The 13,665-nt window shown below is 41.9% G+C and overlaps 1 protein-coding gene across 1 annotated transcript in view; it reads right to left on the reverse strand.

Annotated features, from left to right (window-relative positions):
* Window positions 1-12,996: 12,996 nt before the first annotated feature.
* HNRNPA3 (heterogeneous nuclear ribonucleoprotein A3) overlaps window positions 12,997-13,665 on the reverse strand; it is a 31,300-nt gene continuing 30,631 nt past the window's right edge. Inside the window, exon 14 of the transcript XR_013217782.1 lies at window positions 12,997-13,124. The gene's annotated coding sequence lies outside the window, so the exon portion shown is untranslated. The remainder of the gene's footprint in view (window positions 13,125-13,665) is intronic.

Raw genomic sequence — 13,665 nt, forward strand, 5'->3', positions numbered from 1 at the left:
GAGTGTTGCCTGTGGTTAATGATCATATTTAGCATATAACGTTTATGAAGGATGGACCACGTTTGCTGTTCCTTGCCTACATCTAGTTTGCTGTTCCTTGCCTACATCTACCCTAAAATTGGGTAAAAGACATTTAAAGAATATTCCATATAGAGATTTGGGGAGTTAGTACTCTGCAAACTCAGTATACACATAGTCTAAAGCATATTTATTGCACAAAGTTCACACACACACACACACACACACACACACACACACACACACACACACACACACACACACACACACACACACACAAATCAATTAATCTATACTGGATTGTCCCTGCACTCATCTGCAAGCTTTATTCAAATGACTGTGCCAGTAAAATTCTGCCGCAAATCTGTGTGAATATGTACCCTTTTTTAGTATGGCGTACATACACGTTATTCTCAAAAAAATTTGAATATCATGAAAATTTAATTTATTTCAGTTCTTCAATACAAAAAGTGAAACTCATATTATATAGTCACTACAAACAGTGATGTATTTCAAGTGTTTATTTATGTTAATGTTGATGATTATGGCTTACAGCCAATGAAAACCCCAAAGTCATTATCTCAGTAAATTAGACTAATTAACAAAATAACACCTGCAAAGGCTTCCTAAGTGTTTAAAAAGGTCCCTTAGTCTGTTTCAGTAGCTCCACAATCATGGGGAAGACTGCTGACTTGACAGATGTCCAGAAGGCAGTCACTGACACCCTCCACAAGGAGGGTAAGCCCAAAAGGTCATTGCTAAAGAAGCTGGCTGTTCACACAGTGCTGTATCTAAGCATATTAATGGAAAGATGGGTGGAAGGAAAAACTGTGGTAGAAGAAAGTGCCCAAGTACTTACTGAACTTAAATTTCAGTAGGCCAACATTTTGGATTTGAAAATAATTTTTCAAGCTGGTTATAAAGTATTCTAACTTACTGAGAGAACCTTTTGGGTAAGCCATAATCATCAACATGAACAGAAATGAACACTTGAAATAGATCACTCTGTTAGTGAAACTCGTATATTAAATAGTTATTACATTTTGTATTGAAGAACTGAAATAAATTAACTTTTTGATATTCTAATTTTGTGAGAAGCACTTGAATATTAAAGAGTTCTAGTGGAAAGCTTTTCTCATCTGAACGTTCCTACCTGACTCTACAATTTCCTGTGTTTCAGAGCCGTCTGCTTCTGAACAGATTCTATCTTGATTTTAATATTTTACTTGTTTTCCCAGTCTGCAACAGGAGGAATCATGAGATCGATAACGTAACACTATCGCGTGCCCAGCAAGAGCCAGAACAAACTAATGCTGGAAGGATATGAATAGAAGGAAGGAAGGAAGGATGATCCATAGTGATGACCAAACGTGCTCGGATAAGGTGTTATCATGCTCGTTTGCTAACAGTGTCTTCGGCGTGCTCAAAAAATATGTTCAAGACATGCAGCTGCACGGACTTGAACATATTTTTCAAGCACACCGAAGACACTCTTGGCACATCTTATCAAAGTACAAATGTGCTCATCACTAATGAACTGTCATTTTTAGGCTACTGTTAAACTATTAGTATTTTACATCAATATTTGTAAGCCAAAAGCAGGAGTGGGTGATAAATACAGAAGTAGTAACATGATTCTATTATACTTTTCTTCTGATTGTTCCACTCCTGGTTTTGACTTTCAAATACTGATGTAAAATACTGACAGTGTGACCACAGCCTTAGGCCATATTCTCACCTTCAGTATTTGGTCAGTATTTTGCATCAGTATTTGTAAGCCAAAACCAGGAGTGGGTGATAAATACAGAAGTGGTGACGTGTTTCTATTATACTTTTCCACTCCTGGTTTTGGCTCACAAATTCTGATGTAAAATACTGACCAAATCCTGAAGGTGTGAACGTGGCCTCAGACAGATTCTCATCACCGTTATAATTCCCCTCTCTGAATCAGTCCATTCAGTTTCCTTAGGCCACAGATTCTGGTACCTGTATGAGTGAACTGGTAAGGTGGACCTCACATTTGTGTTGGAGGCTCTATACGTAGCTTACATTGCAGATTCTGTCATTTCATGTTAAATGACACTCTCTATGATGTAAGTCCTAGGCTCCCCATTAGGCGGTTGGATAAGGGCACCACATCTGGCCAGAGTCTGTCTGATATTTTACATCAACCCTGTTTGCTTCGATGAGTTGCAATGCCAAACACAGCTCATGGTACCGTTTCTTTTGTTCTGCCCACTGTCTGGTCTTGACAACTTGTGGAAGCCCACCTGAAAGACTTTCCCAGAAAATGGAGAAGAGAAACCTTACTGCTTAATGCCACATTCACATTTCATTATGTCACCATCTGCGTACCGTATTGCTCAGACTATCCTTGCATCTCCAGACCCAAGCTTGCCAACCATGCATATGAGACTGTCAAGTTTGGGTAAAGAGACCCCATGGACAGTCCATACTCGGACCATGACAAGCAGATATGACACATTCACACAAGGCCAGTGTTATGGTCTGAGATGTCTGGATTGGCTGTGCGCAGCAGCCTGACTTACACCTATGCAGTGATTGAGTGGGTCAAAACATTGTTTCCATCCAAGAAACCATAGCTGTCAGACATGTGAATTAAGCCTTAGGCATTATGGTTTTAAGGTTGAAAGAAGACAGAGGTCCTACCTATGTTTTAATCCAGATTAAATTATCCCCCCCCCCCCCCCCCACACACACACACTCTTCACACAGCAGATTCTCTGTTCTCATTATTTCTGGTTACTTTTGCAGTTTGTCATTGCTCTCACCCCTAGAGGTACTGTAGGAACCCACAGAAGTTGCTCTAGTGCAGCTCATCCAGGATGGCACATCAATGGGAGCTATGGCAAGCAGGATAGCTGTGTCTGTCAGCACAGTGTCCAGAGCAAGGAGCAGATAGCAGAGACATGGAGGGGGCCGTAAGAGGGCAATAACCCAGCAGCTGGACCGCTACCTGCTCCTTTGTGCAAGGAGGAACAGTGCCAGAGCTCTGCAAAATGACCTCAAGCAGTCCACTAACATCCATGTTTCTGCTCAATCAGACTCCATGAGGGTGGTATGAGGACCCGACCTCCACAAGTGGGTGTTACACTTACAGCCCAACACCATGCAGGTTGTTTGGCATTTGCCACCCCCAACTCCCCCTCATCTCTTCCGAGGACTTTGCCACCTACTTCAAAAACACAAGATCGACCAAACAAGGCAAACCTTTACTGCTCCAACACCCCAACCACTCCAGATACCAGACCTCTGCCCTTCCCTAATAACCTCCTTCTCCAACATCTGTCATTTCAGCCCTAACCCATCTCTTCAACCTATCTCTCTTCTGGTACCTTCCCCTCTGCCTTCAAACATGCCACCATCACACCCATCCTAGAAAAAACTAACCTTGACCCAACTGCTATGCCCAGCTATTGCCCCATATCACTGCTCCCGTTTGCTTCAAAACTCCTTGAGCAGCATGTCCATGCTCAACTTTCCTCCCACCTCTCATCTAACTCTCCTTGACAACCTCCAATCTGGCTTCTGCCCCACCACACCACCGAAACTGCCCTGGCCAAAATTACTAATGACACCGCCAAAGCTAACAGACAGTAATCCATCCTCCTCCTTCTTGACCTGTCCCCTGCCTTCGAGACAGTCGACCACTGCCTACTGCTACAGATTCTTTCTTCCCTTGGCATCAAAGACCTTGCCCTGTCCTGGATAGCCTCATACCTTTCCGACCACATATTTAACGTTTCCCATGCTACCTCCTCATCCCGCCATCTCTCTGTTGGAGCCCCTCAAGGCTCTGTCCTAGGGCCCCTACTTTTTTCTATCTATACCCTTGGCCTAGGACAACTCATAAAGTCCAATGGCTTCCAGTACCACCTGTATGCAGACGACACTCAGATCTACCTCTCTCGCACAGATGTCACCTCTGCTGTCCAGAATCCTGGAGTGTCTATCAGACATGTCCTCCTTCACCTCTCGCTTCCTAAAACTCAATGTAGACAAAACTGAACTCATCATCTTTCCCCCATCTTGCGTATCCCCCCTACCTGATCTATCTATTATGGTAAACGGCATCACGCTCTCTCCCGCACCTGAAATCAGCTTTCTCGGGGTAACTCTCGACTCTGCCCTGTCCTTCAAACCGCACATCCAAACTCTTGCCACCTCCAACTCAAAAATATTGCCAGAATCCGTCCCTTCCTCGGCGCACAATCTACGAAAACTCTTGTGCATTGCCTCATCTCCCGCCTTGACTACTGCAACTCTCTCCTCTGTGGCCTCTCTGCTAACTCTTGCACCACTCCAGTCTGTCCTCAACTCTGCTGCCTGGCTAATCCACCTCTCTCCTTGCTACTCCTGTTTCTTCCCTCTGCAAATTCCTCCACTGGCTCCTAATTCCCCAATGAATCCAGTTCAAACTACTAACACTGATCTAAAGCCATACACAACCTGTCCCCTCCCTATATCGCTGAACTAATCTCCCAATATCTTCCCTCACGTAATCTTCGATCCTTCCAAGACCTCCTACTCTCCTCCACACTTATTAGTTCCTCACACAACCACCTCTCCAAGATTTCTCCCGAATATCCCCATCCTCTGGAATTCCACGCCTCAACACATCCGATTATCCACCACCCTTGGATCCTTCAGACGGAACCTGAAAACCTATCTCTTCAGGAAAGCCTGCAGCCTGCAATAATCATTCTGCCGCCTCACCACCACCAGAGCTGCTGCACCCCGACCTTCTGTCTATTCCCCATTATCCCGTAGAATGTAAGTCCGCAAGGACAGGGTCCTCTCCCCTCTGTACCAGTCTGTCATTGTAAATTTGTTTACTGTAAACGATATCTATAACTCTGTATGTAACCCCTTTCTCATGCACAGCACCATAGAACTAATGGTGCTATATAAATAATAACACCAAGATCGGCACATTCAATGTTGGTGCCCTGTGCTCTTCACGGATGAGAGCAGGTTCACACTGAGCACCTGACAGAGTCTGGAGAGGCCGTGGAGAACATTCTGCTGCCTGCAACATTCTCTAGCAAGACCGGTTTGGCAGTGGGTCAGTAATGGTGTAGGGAGGCATTTCTTTGGAGTTCCGCACAGCCTTCCATGTGCTATCCAGATGTACCCTGACTGCCATTAGGTACTGGGATGAGATACTCAGATCTACGGGTTCTTTTCACCAAATTAGAATATCATCAAAAAGTTAATTTATTTCAGTTCTTCAATACAAAAAGTAAAACTCATAGAGTCATTACAGAGTGATCTGTTTCAAGTGTTTCTTTGTGTTAATGTTGATTATTATGGCTTACAGCCAATGAAAACCCAAAAGTCCTTATCTTAGTAAATTAAATAACAAAAAAACACCTGTAAAGACTTCCTAAGCGTTTTAAAAGGTCCCTTAGGGTACCGTCACACATTGAAATTTTCATCGCTGCGACGGCACGATTCGTGACGTCGCAGCGTCGTATAATCATCGCTCCAGCGTCGTAGACTGCGGTTACACGTTGCAATCACGGCGCTGGAGCGATGCCGAAGTCCCCGGGTAACCAGGGTAAACATCGGGTAACTAAGTGCAGGGCCGCGCTTAGTAACCCGATGTTTACCCTGGTTACCAGTGTAAATGTAAAAAAACAAACAGTACATACTCACCCGTCGGTGTCCTTCAGGTCCCTTGCCATCTGCTTCCTGCTCTGAGTGCAGCGGTACAGTGAGAGCAGAGCGCAGCACCGCTGTGATCTGCTCTCACTTTCCGGCCGGCACTCAGAGCAGGAAGCAGACGGCAAGGGACCTGAAGGACACCGACGGGTGAGTATGTACGGTTTGTTTTTTTACGTTTACGCTTGTAACCAGGGTAAACATCGGGTTACTAAGCGCGGCCCTGCGCTTAGTTACCCGATGTTTACCCTGGTTACAAGCGAAGACATCGCTGGATCGCTGTCACACACAACGATCCAGCGATGTCAGCGGGTGATCAAGCGACGAAAGAAAGTTCCAAACGATCTGCTACGACGTACGATTCTCAGCAGGGTGTCTGATCGCAGTAGCGTGTCAGACACAGCGATATCGTAACGATATCGCTAGAACGTCACGAATCATAACGTCGTAGCGATGGAAATTTCAATGTGTGACGGTACCCTTAGTCTGTTTCAGTAGGCTCCACAATCATGGGGAAGACTGCGGACTTGACAGATGTTCAGAAGGCAGTCATTGACACACTCCACATGGAGAGTAAGCCACAAAAGGTCATTGCTAAAGAAAACAGCTGTTTACAGAGAGCTGTATCCAAACATTAACCCCGGGTCATTTTGCATTTACGTTTTTTGCTCCCCTTATTTCCAAAGCCAGAGGGCTTGTTTTTTTGCAGGACAAGTTGTACTTTTGAACTACACCATTGATTTTAACATATCGTGTACTGGGAAATGGGAAAAATGCCAGTGCGGTGAAATTGCAAAAAAAAAAAAAAGTGCAATTCCATTGTTTGTTTGTTTTTTACCATGTTCACTAAATGCTAAAACTGACCTGCCATTATGGTTCTCCAGGTCATTACAAATTCATAGACACCAAACATGTCTAGGTTCTTTTTTTATCTAAGTGGTGAAAAAAATCTAAACTTTGTGAGAAAAAAAAATGGCACCATTTTACGAGACCTGTGCAGTCACCATTTTTTCTGATTTGGGGCTGAGTGGGGGCTTATTTTTTCCACGCCAAGCTGACGTTTTCATTGATATAATTTTGGTGTAGTTACGATCATTTGATAACTCGTTATTGCATTTTATTGCAATGTTGCAACGACAAAAAACCCCATAATTCTGGCGTTTTGATGTTTTTTCTCGTTACGCCGTTTAGCAATCAGGTTAATCATCTGTGCTTATGAAACATACTTTCCTCTAGATGTGGAGGATGCCTCCTGGTCATCACTGCACAACGGTCATTAGAAAGGAGTCCATACTGTCCTTTCAAAGAGTTAAACAAATTCCAAATGTTAAAAAAGAGAAAAATATCGGCTCACCTTCTCCATGGATACAAAGCCAGGAAACCTGCAGTGCCGCAGTTAGGAAACCATTTGCAGAAATAGAAAAATATCCAGCGTGTTGATAAAATTCAGAAGTCTTTATTAGAAAATTAAAAAGTCGAACTAGTATACATGGGGAGAAAAAAAAAAGGTGCAAGTCTCGCATACGTGTTTCGGAATTTAATCCTTATTTATTGCAATGAATAAAGACTAAATTCCAAAATGCGTATGCGAGATTTGCACCTTTTGTATGCCCATAGATAATGGTGCAAGTTTTTAATTTTCTAATAAAGACTTCTGAATTTTACTCAACACTGGATATTTTTCTATTTCTACAAATACATTCCAAATGTGGTCTGACTTGTATAAGAAGCAAAACTAAGTCATTGTCATGGGCATTTATGCCTTTTAATGCATCTCATGATTCTAAAAATCGCCTTGGTAGCAGCTTTTTGCATTCTTATGTAAATACTGTGGAAAAGACATCAGGGGATTGGGGAAGAGGATGACTATAAAAATTAAAAAAAGGCCAATTTTATCTAAATTATATTTAAATCTTATTGTCTATGTAGTTGAAGATCATTACTTTCTTTGGCAATTAAGGCTTTTTTTTTTTTTTTCTTACATACACGATTTATTCTTAAGTTATCTCATCATTATCCCCACGATATAATTTTCTTCTAACATTTCTAATTCCTACAACTTGCTGGTGAGGTTTCTGGCACTAGTATACATGTATTTTATGGATTTTTTTTCTGTCTCCCTGTTTTTCTATGTTAACACACTTTTTAACTGTGCCAAGAAATAAGGGCATAGCGCACCCCAGCATCGGAAAATCTCCAGGGTCTCTCAAATTCTGTCTCGTACCTGTGGGTTCAAAATGCTCACTCTAACCCTGAATAAAATCCTTGAGGGATGTATTTTGCAAAAAATGGGTGTGTGTGGTTCCACTGTTAAGGCACATCAATGGCTCTCGAATCCAGACAATTTTGCATTCAAAATGTCAAACGGCGCTCCTTCCTTTCAGAGTCCTGCCGTGTGCCCAGTGGATTTCCACTAGGAATGACGGGGTATCTACATACAATTTCACAACAAATTTTGTAGTCCATTTTTCTTGTTACCCTTGTGAAAAAAAAAAAAATGTTTTGTGAAAAACATTACATTCATTTTGCCTGTCCACATTGCTTCAGTTCTCCAAAGCAACTGAAGGGTTAATAAAACTTCTTGAACGTTGCTTCAAGCACTTTGAGGGGTCCAGTTTTTAGAATGGTGTCACTTTTGGTATTTTATGTCATATAGGCTCCTGAAATTCACTTCAAATTTGATGGGGTCCCTAAAAAAACCCAAACAGTTTTGTAAATTTTGTTGGAAAATTGAGGAATCACTGGTCAACTTTTAACTCTTATAACTTCCTAACAAAAAAAAAAAGTTTTCCAAAATTGTGCTAATATAAAGTAGACATGTGGGAAATGTTACTCATGAGCTATTTTGCATGATATAACTCAGAGGTCCACAATGTTTCTGACCTTGAGAGCCACATTCAGCTCAGAGAGGGTCGCGAGCCACATTCAGCTCCCGCCCCCCTCACAATAATGGTAACGAAAGCTTTTCCGCAAAAATCACCCCAAAGCAGTATACAAAGATCCAGGGGTTCCTACAATACCCCCATTCAGTTTTCTCCTATAAAGCACTCCCAAGACACTGTCAAATCCAGCTTCAAACACCTCCTCAGACAGGTGGTGTCATCTTGTCTCCAGCGTACCATACTTAAATCATCTCAAAACCCCCAAGACCAGTATATGAGCATCCAGATCTGCTCTTTTGTGCAGGGCTGCTCACAAAATTCACCATTTTCAGATGTGCTCTTCGTACCTGTTTGCTACAACTGGAGCTAATGCACCAAGCTGACAAACAGCCGCGAGCCACAATTAATGGGACCGCGAGCCACATGTGGTTCCCGAGCTACAGGTTGGGGACCCCTGAATTATAACTAATTTGCGGTCACAAGATTAGAAGTTTGAAAATGGCAACACTTGCCAAATATCCTTTTTTCATCAAGGCAAGTCATATTGACGAAATGGTGCCATCATCATAAAGTACAATATGTCACAAAAAACAGTCTCAATCACCGGGATTCATTGAAGCGTCCCAGAGGTATTAGCACATAAAGGGATACTGGTCAGCATTGTAAACTTTGGCCTGGTCATTAAGGTCAAAATTGGCTGTCACTGAGGGGTTAACCCCTGTCCACGCCCACTTTAAATACTTAGGGCACATTTACACTAATCGATTATGGGCATCAAGATTTATAAGGAATGACAGTTTGCAGAATGGCAGCCTGTATTATACACCAGCCAATAAGCACCTGACGAGAGCAAAATGCTCAATTGTTAAAAATCAATACAAGAGCCTGTGTGTAGACAGGACACGTGCTTGTAAGAAACAAAACAAACAAAAAAAAACAACGTATGGGTGCTTCTGTGCAATAAGGTTTTAAAATGACTGCCAATCTGGAAAGTGAACAGCGTCCATTGCACACACGTGTACACCCACTTCGGCCCAGTTCACCATCTTCATCCCAAGCAAATGAATTGCCTTCCTGTTTACACTAGACAGTCTAAGCTTCTAGCCATTCTTTCCCCCAGAAGCAGCCTGTTCTCACCATAGAAACTGTAGTGAAAAGAAGTCTATCTAGTCCTCCAAGAACCCCAAAACTCCTCGCCTTCTTACACCTGTTCTTGTGCCAAGATTCCTAATCTCTAATTACTTGTGGTACACTTCTTAGATGCACTAATCCCAAAGAGGTGGTAGGGAAGTGATGTCCACTTTCTGCAACAGCCCTGGATTCTCACATCACATGGTCAGGATTCTCTGGTGCTGGTGTGACCACAAGTAGGAGATCTGCACCCATAAGTCCACACTACGACTAGACTTGTGCAGCCTTGTTCAATACACCTGCACTTGAGCGAGGCCACACAGGTCTAGTTAACACGTGACCACATCTATGCAAACCACATACATGGTCACGATCAAGCGGGCACTACCTTAGAATCCTCACAGCACGCAGTCAGTTTACAGCACTTTTTTCATATTTAACCCCTTAGTAACTGAGCCAAGTTTTTTTTTTTTTTTAAATCTGACCAGTGTCACTTCATGTGGCAATAAGGCTGCCGTCACACTAGCAGTATTTGGTCAGTATTTTACATCAGAATTTGTAAGCCAAAACCAGCTCTGGGTGATAAATACAGAAGTGGTGCATATGTTTGTATTATACTTTTCCTCTATTTGTTCCACTCCTGGTTTTGGCTTACAAATACTGATGTAAAATACTGACCAAATACTGCTAGTGTGACAGCAGCTTAACTCTGGAACGCTTTAACATATGCCACTTTGATATTTTTTTTCGTGACACATTGTACTTTATAATGGTAAATTTAGGTCAATGTTTTATACAAATACATTTCCCTCATGTCTGCTCTACAGCTGAACCATAGGTAAAATGTTATTTTATTTTGTTACAATTTTAGAAAGTTTAATAGTATAGCAGTAATTTTTCAAGGAAATTTACAAAACGTAGTTGTTTGTTTTTTTAGAATCCTATTCAAGTTTTGAAGTGACTTTCAATATATTAGAACCCCCCCAAAAGTGATACCATTTTAATAACAGCACCCCTCAACTTATTCAAAATTGATTCTAGGTCGTTTATTAACCTTTCTGGTGCTTTTCAGATGGAGAAATTTATTTTTTTACCACTTAAGTGCTGATAACTTCTGAACATGCCGCTGTAGTCGGCAGTCTAAGGCCATTATTTGAAAACAGATAAAAGGTTGCACCATTGTTTACCAAGAATGATTATTCTAGAACAGGGGCAACATAAAAATGATCACCTTGAAAATTACCCCGGTATATTTAGTCAATTAATTACGGTAACGCACCCTTAATGTGACGGCTGGAGCTGCTTCTCTTTGGTGCAGCTGTGATGTTAGGAGATGCTGATCATGTTGCTTCTCACAGTTGCTTTTCCAGGGGTGGCACAAAAATCACGGGACGGGGGGGCATAAAGAGCAAAGGAAGGCACATAACTGGAGGGGACAGATCACATGGGAGCACAAATATCACGGGGGTACATAGCAGGGAGCCACAGAGGTGCACATAGCTGGGGGGGCACAGAGCTCACGGGGCATATAGCTGGAGGGCACCAAGCTCAGGGGGCATATAGCTGGAGGGCACAGAGCTCAGGGGGCACAGAGATAAATATTTAATGTGTACATTATATAGCGCTTTATTCCTATTTTCTATGGCAGCAATGCATTTTCAATGTTCTAGAGTAATAATTCTTTGTAAATAAAGGTGCAACCTTTATCGATTTGCAACTTATGTTTTTTTGGTTGGCGCCTCTTCACACTAGCCTGGATGTGCTGGTCTTGTTCTCTCTTTGTATTAAGGCCATTATTTGGCCATGAATTGCCATGGCAAACATCAGGACCGCATAATCAAGATCTCAGGGTGCGAATGGGGTTAGAGCCAAATATCCGGCAGTGAGCCCGCATCAAAGCCGGGACATGTCAGCTGTTTTGAACAGCTGACATGTGCCCATAATAGGTGCGGGCAGATTCGCGATCTGTCCGCGCCTATTAACTAGTTAAATGCCGCTGTCAAACGCAGACAGCGGCATTTAACTACCACATCTGGCTGGGCGGCCGGAAATGACGGCATCGCCGACCCCTGTCACATGATCGGCGATGCTTCAGAATAGTAACCATAGAGGTCCTTGAGACCTCTATGGTTACTGATCCCCGGCAGCTGTGAGCACCACCCTGTGGTCGGCGCTCACAGCACACCTGATTTTCTGCTACATAGCAGCGAACAGCAGATCGCTGCTATGTAGCAGAGCCGATCGTGCTGTGCCTGCTTCTAGCCTCCCATGGAGGCTATTGAAGCATGGCGAAAGTTTAAATCACCCCCCTTTCACCCCAATCAAAATAAATCAATAAAAAAAAAAAAATCAAACCTACACATATTTGGTATCGCCACGTTCAGAATCACCCGATCAATAAAAAAAAGCATTAACCTGATCGCTAAACAGCGTAGCGAGAAAAAAAATTTGAAAGGCCAGAATTACATTTTTTTGGTTGCCGTGACATCTCCCGTTATTGCATTTTAATGCAATCAAAAGAACGTATCTGCACCACAATGCTATTAAAAACGTCAACTCGGCACGCAAAAAATTAAGCCCTCAACCGACCCCAGATCATGAAAAATGGAGACACTACAAGTATCGGAAAATGGCGCATTTTTTTTTTTTTTTTTTTTTTAGCAAAGTTTGGAATTTTTTTTCACCACTTAGGTAAAAAATAACCTAGTCATGTTAGGTGTCTATGAACTCGTAATGACCTGGAGAATCATAATGGCAAGTCAGTTTTAGCATTTAGTGAACCTAGCAAAAAAGCCAAACAAAAAACAAGTGTGAGATTGCACTTTTTTTGCAATTTCACTGCACTTGGAATTTTTTTCCCGTTTTCTAGTACACGACATGCTAAAACCAATGATGTCGTTCAAAAGTACAATTCGTCCCGCAAAAAATAAGCCCTCACATGGCTAAATTGACGGAAAAATAAAAAAAGTTATGGCTCTGGGAAGGACGGGAGTGAAAAACGAAAAATCCCAAGGTCATGAAGGGGTTAAAGGCCAGTGTCACACACATAATACAGTTATTTCTACATCCACGTCACACCTCCCAGCCTAACCAATTGGTGTGATTAGAACTAAATCAACAGTCCTTTTGATGTTGATCATTCAGACGATCCTGCTCAGGCTAGCTAGCATTTGTGACCATAATAGGATTGCAAAAATGTTACATGTAGGTTTGGTGTGTAAAGTGTGGTGCCCATGAAAGGCACATGTATTTATCAATTTGTAAGAAATTAATAAAGAAACATAGAAAAAAAAAGACTTTATTATACAAAACTTATATCTCATTTAACTTTTGGAGAAAAGGGATAAATACATAACCAGCTTCCAAGTACAGAGATGTTTTGTCACTCAAAGGAAAATCCAGTCTGGCCTATAGATAAAAGAAATTGGAAAGTTAAAAGAGTAATTTCATACTTTGCTGCATAAGGAGTCTCATCTTTGACAATGTTAGGCGGGATGCACAATTTTAATCAACATTAGATCTGACAAGAGCTCTTAATAAGTAAACAGCTGTATTTATATTGTGCAACTCCTTGTTCACACAGTGCAGTTTTTGAGTCGCCAAAAATCCATACCAGGAGTGGATTTTGAGTAAAAATAAAGGCAGCACCTTCAGTTTTGATCTAATATTTGGCTGAATTATGGAGTCTTTATTTTCTTATGACTTGTTCTGTGTTCCCCTTGTATTTTCAGCAGTACACATTAGAATCTACGTGAGCAGCATAGATGTTCACAATTGTTACTTTTGGGAGCACAATATGAAGAAATGCAGCTGGAATGTATGCAGAGATTTCACATACTTTGCTCCAAGTCAGATTTGGGAGAGGTCAAGTAACAATGTATTTAACTCCACTTTTTGGTGCAGTTGAAAAGTTCTTTAAACAAGCACTTTCATCAAATTTGTTAACCTC

The sequence above is a fragment of the Ranitomeya variabilis genome, chromosome 7, assembly GCF_051348905.1.
Source record: "Ranitomeya variabilis isolate aRanVar5 chromosome 7, aRanVar5.hap1, whole genome shotgun sequence".
Lineage (NCBI taxonomy): Eukaryota > Metazoa > Chordata > Amphibia > Anura > Dendrobatidae > Ranitomeya > Ranitomeya variabilis.